Source organism: Rattus norvegicus, chromosome 20 (assembly GCF_036323735.1).
Source record: "Rattus norvegicus strain BN/NHsdMcwi chromosome 20, GRCr8, whole genome shotgun sequence".
NCBI classification, from domain to species: Eukaryota; Metazoa; Chordata; class Mammalia; order Rodentia; family Muridae; genus Rattus; species Rattus norvegicus.
Genome location: NC_086038.1, coordinates 11219511 through 11231746, shown reverse-complemented (window position 1 = coordinate 11231746; position 12236 = coordinate 11219511). Strand labels below are relative to the sequence as shown.

The 12236-nt window shown below is 50.0% G+C and overlaps 1 protein-coding gene across 4 annotated transcripts in view; it reads right to left on the bottom strand.

Moving 5' to 3' along the window:
• Adarb1 (adenosine deaminase, RNA-specific, B1) overlaps positions 1–9576 on the bottom strand; it is a 128246-nt gene extending 118670 nt beyond the window's left edge. For all 4 annotated transcript variants that reach the window (NM_001111056.1, NM_001111057.1, NM_012894.2 and 1 more), the window contains exon 1: positions 9425–9576. The gene's annotated coding sequence lies outside the window, so the exon portion shown is untranslated. The remainder of the gene's footprint in view (positions 1–9424) is intronic.
• Between the last annotated feature and the right edge of the window lie 2660 nt (positions 9577–12236).

The window sequence follows — 12236 nt, the reverse complement described above, 5'->3', positions numbered from 1 at the left end:
GAAAAGTCACCGCCTCAGTCAGCATGGATTTAAAAGTCCCTGCCATCTGCCAGCCATAGTTCTGGCCTCTGGATAGTTAAGAGTAACAGTCCTGCTCTCCAGGGGCCTCTGCTCCTGCCTGGGAAGTTGAACGTGAATGAAGGAAGTTGGGGGGTAGGGACAGATGACAGTGATAACCAGAGGGGTGACCAGAGGATGCACACATGGATGTGTGCAAAAAGATGAGAGAGCTGGCTCGAGGCTACGGGCGGACCGGGCTGGGAGACAGAGGCACTGGGGGCACCTGAGACGGACCAGGTGCAGGGTTTCAAGCAGGAGAGAGCGCCTTGTATTCAGAGGTCAGACTTGGCTGCTAGTCAAGTACATGCAGAAAGGACACATAGTGGAAAAAGGGAGGTTGGGCAGGCAGCCACTTGGGTAAGCCCTTCGAGCAAGTTCCCAGCAATGAAAAGGGGCGGTGGCAGTCCCATGAAACTGTGTCCTCCCAAGATCAGCACGGGGATCAGATGGAACTAACCATGCGAGACACACGGGAGCTTAGGAACTGTTAGGTAACATCTGCCTCTCCCGAGATGTCACCGAGCCTCTTTGCATTACTTTCATGGTTGATCTGAAAATTATCAGCTGTGGGATCTCCTACGAGGGGCTGACTGCTGTACGGAGCATGATCCAGGGGCAGTGATCTGACCTCCTCGAGTAGCACCAGCTCAAAGCCTGGACACTCTGTGACTTAAAGACAGCATTTGATATCTCACTTTGTTTTTGTTTGTTTGAGTCGAGATCTCTGTGTAGCCCTGACCATTCTGGAACTGGCTCTGCAAACCATGCTGGCCTCCAAACTCACAGAAAACCTCTGCCTCCTGGGTGCTGGGATTAAAGGTGTGCACCACCACCACCCACTGTTCATGTGATGATACATTTCAAAGACAACATAAGTAGAAACAAATGCTATACATAATATACTAGTTACAAAATGTCCATCATCGAAGAATCCCAGACTCTCCTGGCCCTTAGCATCACCACTCAAATTACAAGAGCTTCTTAACCTCTGTTTATGTTTTCTCACTTTCTACCTCTCTCCCTCTCCCTCTCCTCCCTCTCTCTCTCTCTCTCTCTCTCTCACACACACACATACACACACACACACATACACATACAAATAAAGAAAACTAAATAAAATAAATTTAAAAAGGAGAGAAACCATTGATAGTTAATGGCTTCAGGGATAGAGAAAGACAAGTTTGTTTTTTTTTTTTTTTAAGTGGTGGGACCCTAGAAGGTCAACCACACTCCAGTAAATGGTCCCATAACTACCAATATATGATCAGCACAAACTGAACTCACTGGGTTATTGGGGGGTGGGAGGGGGTTCCAAGAAGTTAGAGGGAATAGGGATAGATAGGTGGGAGGTATCTTGGAGAAGCTAGAAGGAAGAGTTGGGTAAATATGATCCAAATATGTGAGACAGGCATGTGGTTAATGTCGAGTTGACACAATCTGGAGTCCATCAGCGAGGAGGAAGCCTCAGTTGAAAAAATGTCTCTAGAGGATCTGGATGTAGGCAACCCTGTAGGGCATATTCTTAGTCAGTAATCAGTATGAGAAGGCCTGGCCCATTGTGGGAGGGGCCATTCCTGGGCTGGTGGTCCTGGGTTCTATACGAAAGTAGGCTGAACAAGTCATGGGGAGCAAGCCAGTAAGCAGCACCCCTCCATAGCCTCTGTATCAGCTCCTGCCTCCAAGTTCCTGCCCTGTTTAAGTTCCCGTCCAAACTTCCTTCAACAATGAACAGTGGTGTGGAAGTGTAAGCCAAATAAAATAAACCCTTTCCTCCACAAGTTACTTTCGGTTATGGCGTTTTACCATAGCAATAGCAACCCCAGCTAGGACATGGTGCATGCCTTTAATTCCAACACTCAGGAGGCTGAGTCAGTGGCGGTTCAGTGAGTTCAAGGTCAGCCTGACTACATAGTGAGACTATGTCTGTCTATGTTTTGTTTTTTTTTTTAAGGGTGGAGGACCAACCAAGAAAGCTGACCAGCATCTGGGCTTCCAAACAGGCTATTAGAGTCACCTATGCCACGGGTAGACACTAGTGGCTACAAGACAGGGTTAGCGCTTCTGGACAGCTCAGCATGTGGCAGTTCATGGGAAGCTAAACAAGAATTCACTCTCATGCTACAAAGTACCACAGGGTCAAAGTTCTGTATACAGTAAGTACCCTTCCAGAACTTACCTGGAACTCCTTCACAGGTTATGTGTCTGTGTGCTTCAAAACACCCTTAATAAGAAACTGTAAGTGGTTACTTTCTGGGAGCCACTCTGAGGAGGGGTTGTGAGAATCCTGACTTATTACTGATCAGTCAGAAGTTCCAGAGGTCTAGACAACGGCCTGAAGAGACCATCTTAAGGACAGAGCCCAGACTTAGCCTAGGGGCTCTCCCATCTCCAGGCAGACAGTATCCAACTGGACTGAATCCAAGGACACCACTGGTATCTGGTGCAGAACTGGTAGCTTGCACAGTGAAATCTTGCCACCCTCTGAGGATGATGTCATGAGGGGATAGTAGGAAAAACTGAGCCTGAGTTAGTGTTTTCTGCTTTACCTTTCCTCATCCTGAATCCAGTCCTGTACCCACTGTCTTCTGTCTTTCCCCATCTCTACAACACTGACCCTGCATTATGTGAAAGCTTTAACTCTGATTTAAAAGCCTGCCCTGCCTACACCACTTGTCCCTACATGTCCATCCAGCCCCACCTTCAAATCTCCAACTAGACAATGATATGGCTCCTTCCGCTAAGGCAAGGTATGTCATCAACCTAGTGGGAGCTCTGTTAAACACGGTGAGCACCACTGTTAAGTTTAGGCATTCTCCATGTCGCCTTTCTCTGGGGCTGGGGGACATTTCGAATGCATATTTACTCATCAGTGCTACCCCTGATGAATAAGGATGTTAACCCTCCTTTCATGGAGGATACGTAAAGACAAGGGAACTTTTTAATCGAGAAAAATTCCATTGAACACAAATCTCTCATAAGAAGGCCACAAGGCACGTTAGCTTGTAAAACAAAACAAAACAAACAAAACAAAACACCAGTATTCTAAGTTCTATACCATTCTTCTTAATCCTTCTTAATCCAGGCAGCAAGTCTTCCAAATACATCAGAATGAACTGAATGCTGTAGCCACCTCCCTGCTAGGACTGAGCATCCTTTCTCCTTCACCCCCTGGAACCTTTTCAAGGACTTGCTTCCCACAATGGTCATCCCAACCAGGCCAAGAACACAGTACCGTCACCATCCAAAACAAGAGGCACAGGAGCCTAGGCCCCAGTTTGAGTTTCATTAGTCTTCTCTCTTTAAAGAAGACTTCCTTAGAGTCATTCACAATTAATGCCCCAAATGTCCCTTCTCCCCACTGCTCGAAAATCCACCCAGGTCACTGACGGCCTGCCTCTCGTCAAACTCAAGAAATATTTTCGAGGCTCCCCAAGACCGAGAAGCACCTGATCGCTCACGTCCTAGACTCCTGACCAGTGGGCCCTCCTGCTTGCCTTCTTCAGCACCTCCCCTGTAGTCCGGCTTCCCCTCCCCTGCAGACTCCTTGCCAAGAGCCCCTATCTGTACCTACCTCTGCTCTTCCGCATCCTTTCCTACTGTCCCGCGTATGAAATGGAACAGCAGCTATCCCCAAAAAGACACCTAAATTTGCGTATCTGGCCCAACCTTTTCTGAGCCTGACCTTGAGTTTCCCTTTCTATCCGAATCTCTCTTCAGATGACTAATCATAAAAAAACAGTAAGCAAACTGTCTTAAATACTGCTAGTCTGGTGCTATTCTAGGTCCTCTACATTAGCTCAGCATATCGACTCAACGCCCATTTGTGATTATCTTTCCTTCAGTAGTTGTTGTTGTTGTTTTTGAGACTGGATCTCACTATGTCCTCCTCCCTGGCCCAGAACTGCCTCCTGCATTTTGGGCTTGAAAGCGTGTACCACCACAAATACACAAGACACACATTCTATTCTCCTTGAACTAAAAACTGAAGCACAGAAAAAAAATTACACAGCAAAGTGTTTAACACCACCCCCAGGCCAGTGTGTGGGTATGATTACCGAGCAAGGTCTCAGGATTTGTTTTCCAGATCTCAAGTCCTAATCCCTACCCTAAACACGCAACCTTCCCCAGGCTTCCTACTCCACCAATACGGCACGACCCCACGCTCGAAGTCAGAAGACTCAGCTCTAAACAGCATGCTGTGGTGTATTTACTTCAGCATCCATTTTTTTTTTTCTTATGAAAGCACAAAAGCACCGTGATAGTCTACGCTCCGAGTCAGTCCTTTCAGGAGCGTAAATGAACGCTAAGTGCTAGGAAAGGGTTGCCCTCCCCTAATTGGCACATCTTCCTCTGTCAGGTATATTTTAAAGAATGGTGCACCTCACAGAGAAAGCATTTTACATGGTGATGAATCTACCTTTCCCCCTTGCCGGGGCCCCAGCCTAATGATCGGGCTTCTAACAGGGCTTCCTCCATGGTCTCCACCGGCACTCCCGCCTGCGGTATTGGAGTGAGGGTGATGAGTGTGTAGCATGCTACAGAGAGGATCTGTCCGTGTGACCTTGAAGAAGACCTCACAGTCCCCCGCTTTGACAACCCCTAAAACACGGGAATAACAACAGTCACAAGCTGCAGAGATGGCCCACCAGGTGGAGAGGCACCAGCACACAGGACTGACAATCTGAGAACTTGTCCTCTGACACTGTCTACACTCCATACACATAAAGATAAGATAAATTAATAAAAAACTGAACGGTAATAATGTTCATCTTTCGGGCTCTCGGTTGGTCGAGCTGACAAACACAAAGTAACCAGAACAGCGTAGCACATGTCAAACTCCTGAAAACCCACAAGCCAGATTCTCTTGAAAGATAAACCAGATCACATCCTTCCCGGCCCTGTTCAAAACTCTCTAGAAGGGGAAGGGGGAGGGGGAAGAGCGGGCAGGCCAGCCCTCCACCATTCTAGGATTAAAATTTAAATCCCTCACCACCACAGCTTCTATACTTCAGCAAGAAGCAGCCCTCCCCATCTCTCCAGCCTCATTTCCTGCCTCTCTCCCTCCCTCCCTGGCCACAATGGCTCTCTGATGTTAACGACTCATGTCAAGGCCTTTACCCTAGAGTCTCCGCTTCCTGGAAGGCTGCATCAGGCTGTACCCCCACACTTCTTGGTCACCTAGTTCTGTCTGCTTCCTCCTAGCCTTTCTTCCTTTGCCCTTCAGGGTACACAGACATTAGTGTCTTGCTCACCCAATCACTGTTTCTATAATGAGACCCTCAGGTGGGCAGAACCTCATCAGATTCACCAGGACAGAACCTGGAACGCAGGTCCCACTGATGAGAAAGGAAACACTGATCTATGGGGCTGGGGATTTAGCTCCCAGCTCAGTGGTAGAGCGCTTACCTAGGAAGCGCAAGGCCCTGGGTTCGGTCCCCAGCTCCGGGGGAAAAAAAAAAAAAGAAAATCACTGATCTAAAGCTCCTGTTTCCTCTGAACTTAACCTGTCACGCCTGAAACCAAAGCCACTAGCATGGATGTTCCCAGAGCATCATAGTAGTAAAAACACTGGGAAGGACAGCAGACAGTATTGTCAAATTGTTTAAAAGCAAGTAACAACAATTTGATATTAATGGTCCTAATTGCAGCAGAAGGCAAGTTAAATATCTCCCTGCACCTTCTTTATCCACACTCCAAACAAAAGGCATCCCTCAAGAAAGACACTAAGGAAAAAGGAATCTCAATCTAGTGCATCGGTTCTCAACCTGTCAGTCATGACCTCTCTTGGGGGTAGACCCCTCCGTGGGGGTTGAATATTAGATTATCCTGACTATCACACTTCTAATTATGATTCATAACAGAAGCAAAATTAAAGTTATGAAGTAGCAATGGGACTAAGCATATAGTTGGGGGTCACCTCAACGTGAGGAACTGTATTAAAGGGTTGCAACATCAGGAAGGTTGAGCCCCACTGATTTAGTAGATAATTTTTAGGTGAAATTACTGGTAGTTATTTACCCTACTTCATATACTGGGGACATATTAAATAAAAGGTTTTTAGGCATAACCATTTCCCTCACGGCAAACTGTGGGCTTGGAAATGCATGTTAGAAAGTGACACAGAAAACTGCCCCTCTGATCGTTTCCCTAAGGACTGCGTAACTTCACCCTCTATAATCTCCAGAAGTTGCTTCCAGAGAACCTCCTAGCTATTTAAACAGTTTTCTCTGGTCCTGTATTTACATGGCTAATCATAGCACTCAAGGCAATAAAATCCAGCTCTTAAGTACAACTTACTGATAAAGGAATTTTGGATTAAAACTTATGAGCAGGTCTTCCTTGTGCCCTTGTATAAATAAGAATCCTGCTGTTATCCTGTTAAGGGAAACTTCAGAACACTCTATTTTAAAAGCTGTGCCTGGTGGCACAGGTCCATAATTCCAGATACTGGGGAGCCTAAGACGGGAGGACTGACAATTTGAAGCCTTTCTGGCCTGCATACAGAGTGAGCTCAAGGCCAGCCTGAGCAACTTAGTGAGACCATTTCTCAAGGCTGAGATATACCACAATAGTAAAGCACTTGCCTCGCATGTCCTAGGCTCTTGGTTCACTCCGGGGGTGGGGGGGGACTATATTGAAATATACCACAATTACACACACACACACACACACACACACACACACACACACCACTACTGAGACAATCCATACATAGTAACATCAGTATATAACTGAGCAGTAGGGTACAAGAATAAGGCTGAACCTATTCTGTGTGCCTTTTGAATGCATCACACACACACATGCATTGCTTGCCTTTCTGCATGTATCTTTGTGCACACTTACGTTTTTTAAACCTACAAGCAAAACTGTTACACTCTTGCAAATAATAATTTTATCTTTAAGTGTTAATGCTATTAAAGTGATTAAAGGAGGCGAACCGTCAGCAGGTTCTTGTACTGTGCTGTAGAGTTCTACACTGTAACTCCAGAGGGAAGGTCTAGCACATGACCGGCTGGAGACCGTTTATTCACTGGACAAGATGGGTTTGAAGGGTTTTTTTTTTTTAATTCCCAAAATTCTAAAGCAGTTTAAACGCTTTACAGCACATAAACTTACAGGGAAGCGAATTTGCCTGCGAGCCAAGATGTGTTTTCAGGATGGTGTTATTTCTTGGTGGCTAATCTTCCTGCCTTGGCCTACCAGCAATGACTGAGAGAACACATCATGGGAGACACGCGTCATCAGTTTCTCTCTTCAACACTGTCCTTGCAGAAAGGTCTCCTTTGCTCCTTCCAACTGGAGCATCACTGATGACGTAGACGGCACTGAAGGTGCCCAGTTTCTGAAACCCCTTGACATCTAACGGGCATGGAGAATGCATTCCTTTCAAAGCCTGTGGATCCCACCTCTCCACCACTGTGGGAATCAGAGCACCCAGCCCAGTGTGTCTCATCCAACATTTAGCAAGCTTCTGTTTTTGGTGCCCATGCTGTGACTCTACCCCTTGGAGGAACCTGTACCCAGGGACCATTAATTCTCTCATTCCAAAAGGAGCTGCACCAACCAACCTTCTGCCACCTTTTTCTTCTCTTTTCCTCCAGGGAAGTCTCAAGCAAAAAGGGTAAAGTAGTTTCACATCCCCCCCCCCCCCCAGAAAAAGAAAACAAAACAAAACAAAAACAAAAACAAAAACAGCTGGCTTTTACAAACAGTTTTGTCTTGAGACAAAAACAGTTTTGGGAAATGCAGCTTCCTTCCAAAGGGACAAGGAGGGTTAATACATTATTTCTCTTCTCAGTAAAAACTACTGTGCGATCATCTTAATTAACGCACCTAACAGTAAAAAGGCAAGTTTGCTATCCGCCTTCTTTTCCTTATACTTCTAGAATGGAACGCAAAAAATGGTTGTCAAGAAGAAGAAGAAAAAAAAAAAAAAAAAGATACCCTCATCAGAAGTAACAACCCAAACCTGCTAGCTGAAAACACTGACCTCCAGTGCGGATATCCCCCTCATAAATCCCGAACGGAACACATTTCTGGTCCTCCAAAGGCGACTCCGGCGCCACTACAGTCTAGCGTCCACAGCCCCATCTGACATTTCCCTTGCACACAGCCACCACACAGTGATTTTCCTTCTGCCTATGTGAGCGCGTCAAAATTCACCTCCAAACCCTAACGTCCCAGATGGCTCCCACAGCAGCAGAGGTGCCGGGATCACGGAACTTCGTCATCCGGGCGCACGACACCCATGTGGGCTCTGAGCTCTCGGGAGGGACACGGACCACCAAAAAAAAAAACAAAAAAAAAAAAACAAAAAAACAAAAAACCAACCTCCCTCACCCAGGTCACGGCGTCCCGTCCGTGGGAGTACAGTGTCTCCTTTGCAGGACACAGGGTGCTCTCCACAGGGCGCAGCCTTCCCTCTGTGAGATACAGGGTTAGGGTCTCCCTCCTTGGAGTTCAGAGTACTCTCTGCAGGGCACGGGGTTCCCTCCCTGTGCCCTTCCTCTGGGCGCCGTCTCCCCTCTGCGGAGCACATGGTCCCTTCTGCAGGGCACAAAGTCCCCATCCCCTGGTGCGGCTTCCCCTCCTCGGAGCACAGGGTTCCCACTCCCCACTCCCCACCCGGGCTTAATCTCCCTTCTGCTAGGCACTGGTCCCTTCTGCAGGACACAGAGCTCAACCTTCCCTCTGCCAAGCACATGGTCCCTTCTGCAGGGTACAGGGTCCCAATCCCCGGACACAGCTTCAGAGTGACACAGGGTGTCTCCTTTCAGGGTGCAGACTCCCTTCTGCTGGGCACAGGTCCCCTCTCTAGGATACAAGGTCCCATCCCCGGGTGCAGCTTTCCCTCTGCAGGGCACAGGGTCCCCCCTCTCGGTGCGCAGTGTCCCCTCTGCTGGGCAAAGGTCCCTTCCCGGGATACAGAGTCCCCTCCCCAGAGCACAGGTTCCCTCCGCCTGGCACACCATTCCCCACCCCGGGCGCAGTCTCCTCTCTGATGGGCACAGGTCTCCTCCCTGGAGTACAGGGTCCTCTCCGCGAGCACAACCTCCTGTCGGAGAGGCGCACGGTCGGCTCGCCGCGGCGCAGCGCATCCCACGCGGACGCGGCGCCTCCAGGAGCGGACGAGCCGTCCTGGGCGCAGCCTCCTCCCGCAGCGCAGCGCATCCAAGTGGACCGCGGCCCGCCCTCCGCGCGCCGCCCGGGATGCGCCAGCGACCCCGCAGCCCGCCGCGGGCCCGAGCCGGGCTCGATAGGGTCTGGGGTCGGTGGTCAGGTCCGCGGCCGCCGGCGCTGCGCGGCCTCAGCCACCTGCCCCGCGCTTACATAAACGCGGCCGCCCGCGTTCCCGCCGCCTTACCTCAGCTCACACTGCGCCCGCGGGATGCCGGCGTCTGGCTCCCGGCGCTGCGGCGGCCTCGGCTGGCCCCGCGGCCCCGGCTAGGAGCCCCTCGCCGCCGCCTCAGCCTCAGCCACCTCAGCCTCAGCCGCTGTCTCAGCCTCTGCCTCTAGCCTCAGCGCCGGCGGCTCCGCCCCCTCGGCTCGCCCCGCCCCAGCCGCCGCAGCCGCGCGCGCGCGCGCATGCAGGGGTGGAGCCAGCGCCCGACGCCGACGTGCGCGCGCCAGTCCGCCCGCTCCTCCTGCCCCCGAGCCGCTTTCCAGACTCGCCCGCGGCGGCGGGAACCGCGAGGGTTAGCGGTTAGAACCAAAACAGGTCGTGCGTCGCTAGGGAGACTCGAAGCGGAAGGGAGCCGCCTCCGACACGTACTGAGAAGATCGACGGAGGCGGGGTTCTCGAACTCCGCACTGAGGAGGCCTGAGCGGGCGGGAGCCTGGGATGGGAGCTAAGGGGACAGGTGGGACCAAGGACCCCAGAGATCCTTGTGGGAGCTGGGAACAGGGCAGGGAAAAATCGGAGAGGTGCCACTGATGAGCGACTGGGACCGCGGCTTGAAGACCCACTGCACCTCGTACGTGGTACCCTGGCATCCGGCAAGAATCATTCCTGGGCCTTCCTCCGGTTTTGAGAGCTGGCCCTGGTCACACCCATCTCCTTAGACCTTGAAAATAAGTAGGGAGAGGAGCAGGGACGTGATTTTGTGAAGCAGAGTGTCTACTGTTGGTCACTAGAAATGGCGGTCTGTGTTTAACCTGGATCCCGGGGTCAAGTTCCGGCTCTGCCACCTCTCAGGCGTACCGGACTTGTCTTGTACTTGCTCTGCATGTTTCTCCATTTGTTTAAAAAGAAAAGGGGTTGGGGATTTAGCTCAGTGGTAGAGCGCTTGCCTAGCAATCGCAAGGCCCTGGGTTCGGTCCCCAGCTCCGAAAAAAAAGAAAAAAAGAGAAAAAAAAGGGCCTGGTAAAAGACGCAGGTACAAGTACCGCGTTGAGCACCCAGGATGTGGTCAGCAACTTGTGTGGCCTCTCAGCAGATGGTCTTACCCTGGGTTGCTAGGGGTCTGGAGAGGTCCAGGAAGCATAAACTGACCATAGGAGTAGTGTTGTAGAGGGGTCTGCGTCTGCTTCCATCACAAAAACCTGTCCCCTGGACCAGCCAGCCTCCCAGTGAGTTCTTCAGCCTGCCTAAAAGGTGGGCCTCAGGCAGCGTCTATGGGTGTACTTGTTGGCAAGGAAGTAGAAAAGATCACTCTTGGAATGCCTACCAGGATGCCAAGCTTCAGATACAAATCTGTGCACAAGGACAAGCGTGTTCTTTTCTGGGTATCAAACTACCCCAGAACTTAAAGTCATGGTTGCTAAGGCTGATAGCAGCTTATAACTGTCTTCAGCGGGGTTTGGTTCCTCTCGGCTCCATGGGTGACCTCACTCCTGTAGGTCGTGTGTTACCCACTGTTAGTAAGCCTGCTCACGTTGCTTCTCATAATGGCTGTGGTTTGACCACAAGAGAGCGAGTTCCATCACACAGGGCCTTTCCAGCCCCTGTGCACATCACCTGTGTTCCTGTGACTCATTGACTAAGTTGAAAGATGCTGCCCTGCGCAAATAAATATGAGAGACAGAGATGTGGACACAGGAAGTATGTTCATCGGAGACCATCGCTTTCATAGGCCTTTGGTTCACTGAAGATCATTACGGCAAAAACAGAACTCTGCGTGTCTCATCCGGGACTAACTAGAATGACCTTTTTCATCTGCTGTGTACACTGCCAAAAGAAACTAGCTTGAAGTGAGGACAACAGGACGCATCGGCAGAGGCTAGAAAAATGACACTTTGACAGCCTCTCGGGTATCTAGCAGTGCCATGTGCATGGGTGGGTCCATCGATTAGGAAGACATCTTCGTCCTCATAGTCTGGAAGTGGAACAGGTCAGGATGCCAGACAATAGCATAACTGGGAGACAGTCCGGTGAAAGGAGCAGGGATGTTGGACTTGAACCATGCAAACCCACTGACACACAGCCGTGAGACTGGACAGATCGTTCCCTCTGTAGGAGAGATGTTAATCCACCTGAAACCTGGTCCACCACTGATGGCCATAAAGGCTTGGTGGTGGAGTCTTCGGAACCATAACAGATACAATGTGAATTAGGATTTTATATATATGTGATCGGTCCAGGAGTCGCCCCACAAACCACACGAACACCAATTTCAGTCAGGATGTTTTATTGAACACACACCTAAAGGCCAATCAACTACGGCAGTGCTCAGACTTAAGAGCTAAAAGCTGTGCGCTGGATATTTTCTCAGGGCCAGCTTTCAAAGGCTAAAACCACAAAAACCACAATGAGCTCATACACAGGTGCTGGAAGTGCTTGCCCAGCGGTCAGACCTGACTCAAGCCATTTTAGGCATGACAGTTCATACTGGCCTTTAATTCGATGGGTCCTGAGTGAAGCTTATGGTTGAGGGATTTCTTTTTTTTTTTTTTTCCGGAGCTGGGGACCGAACCCAGGGCCTTGCGCTTCCTAGGCAAGCGCTCTACCACTGAGCTAAATCCCCAACCCCGGTTGAGGGATTTCTTAAGATTAACAAATGTCATAACATGCAGAACCTAACGGGGTATGTGGTCAGCATGACCCTGCCCTGAGTCAAATTATTATTCTGTGTCAACGACCGGCAGGCGTATTACAGCAACAATATGAGATAGCTGGCGGGCATGGAACAAAATGGCTGCAGCTATGCTAAGGGGCAGGCCTCAGCAATATCAATATC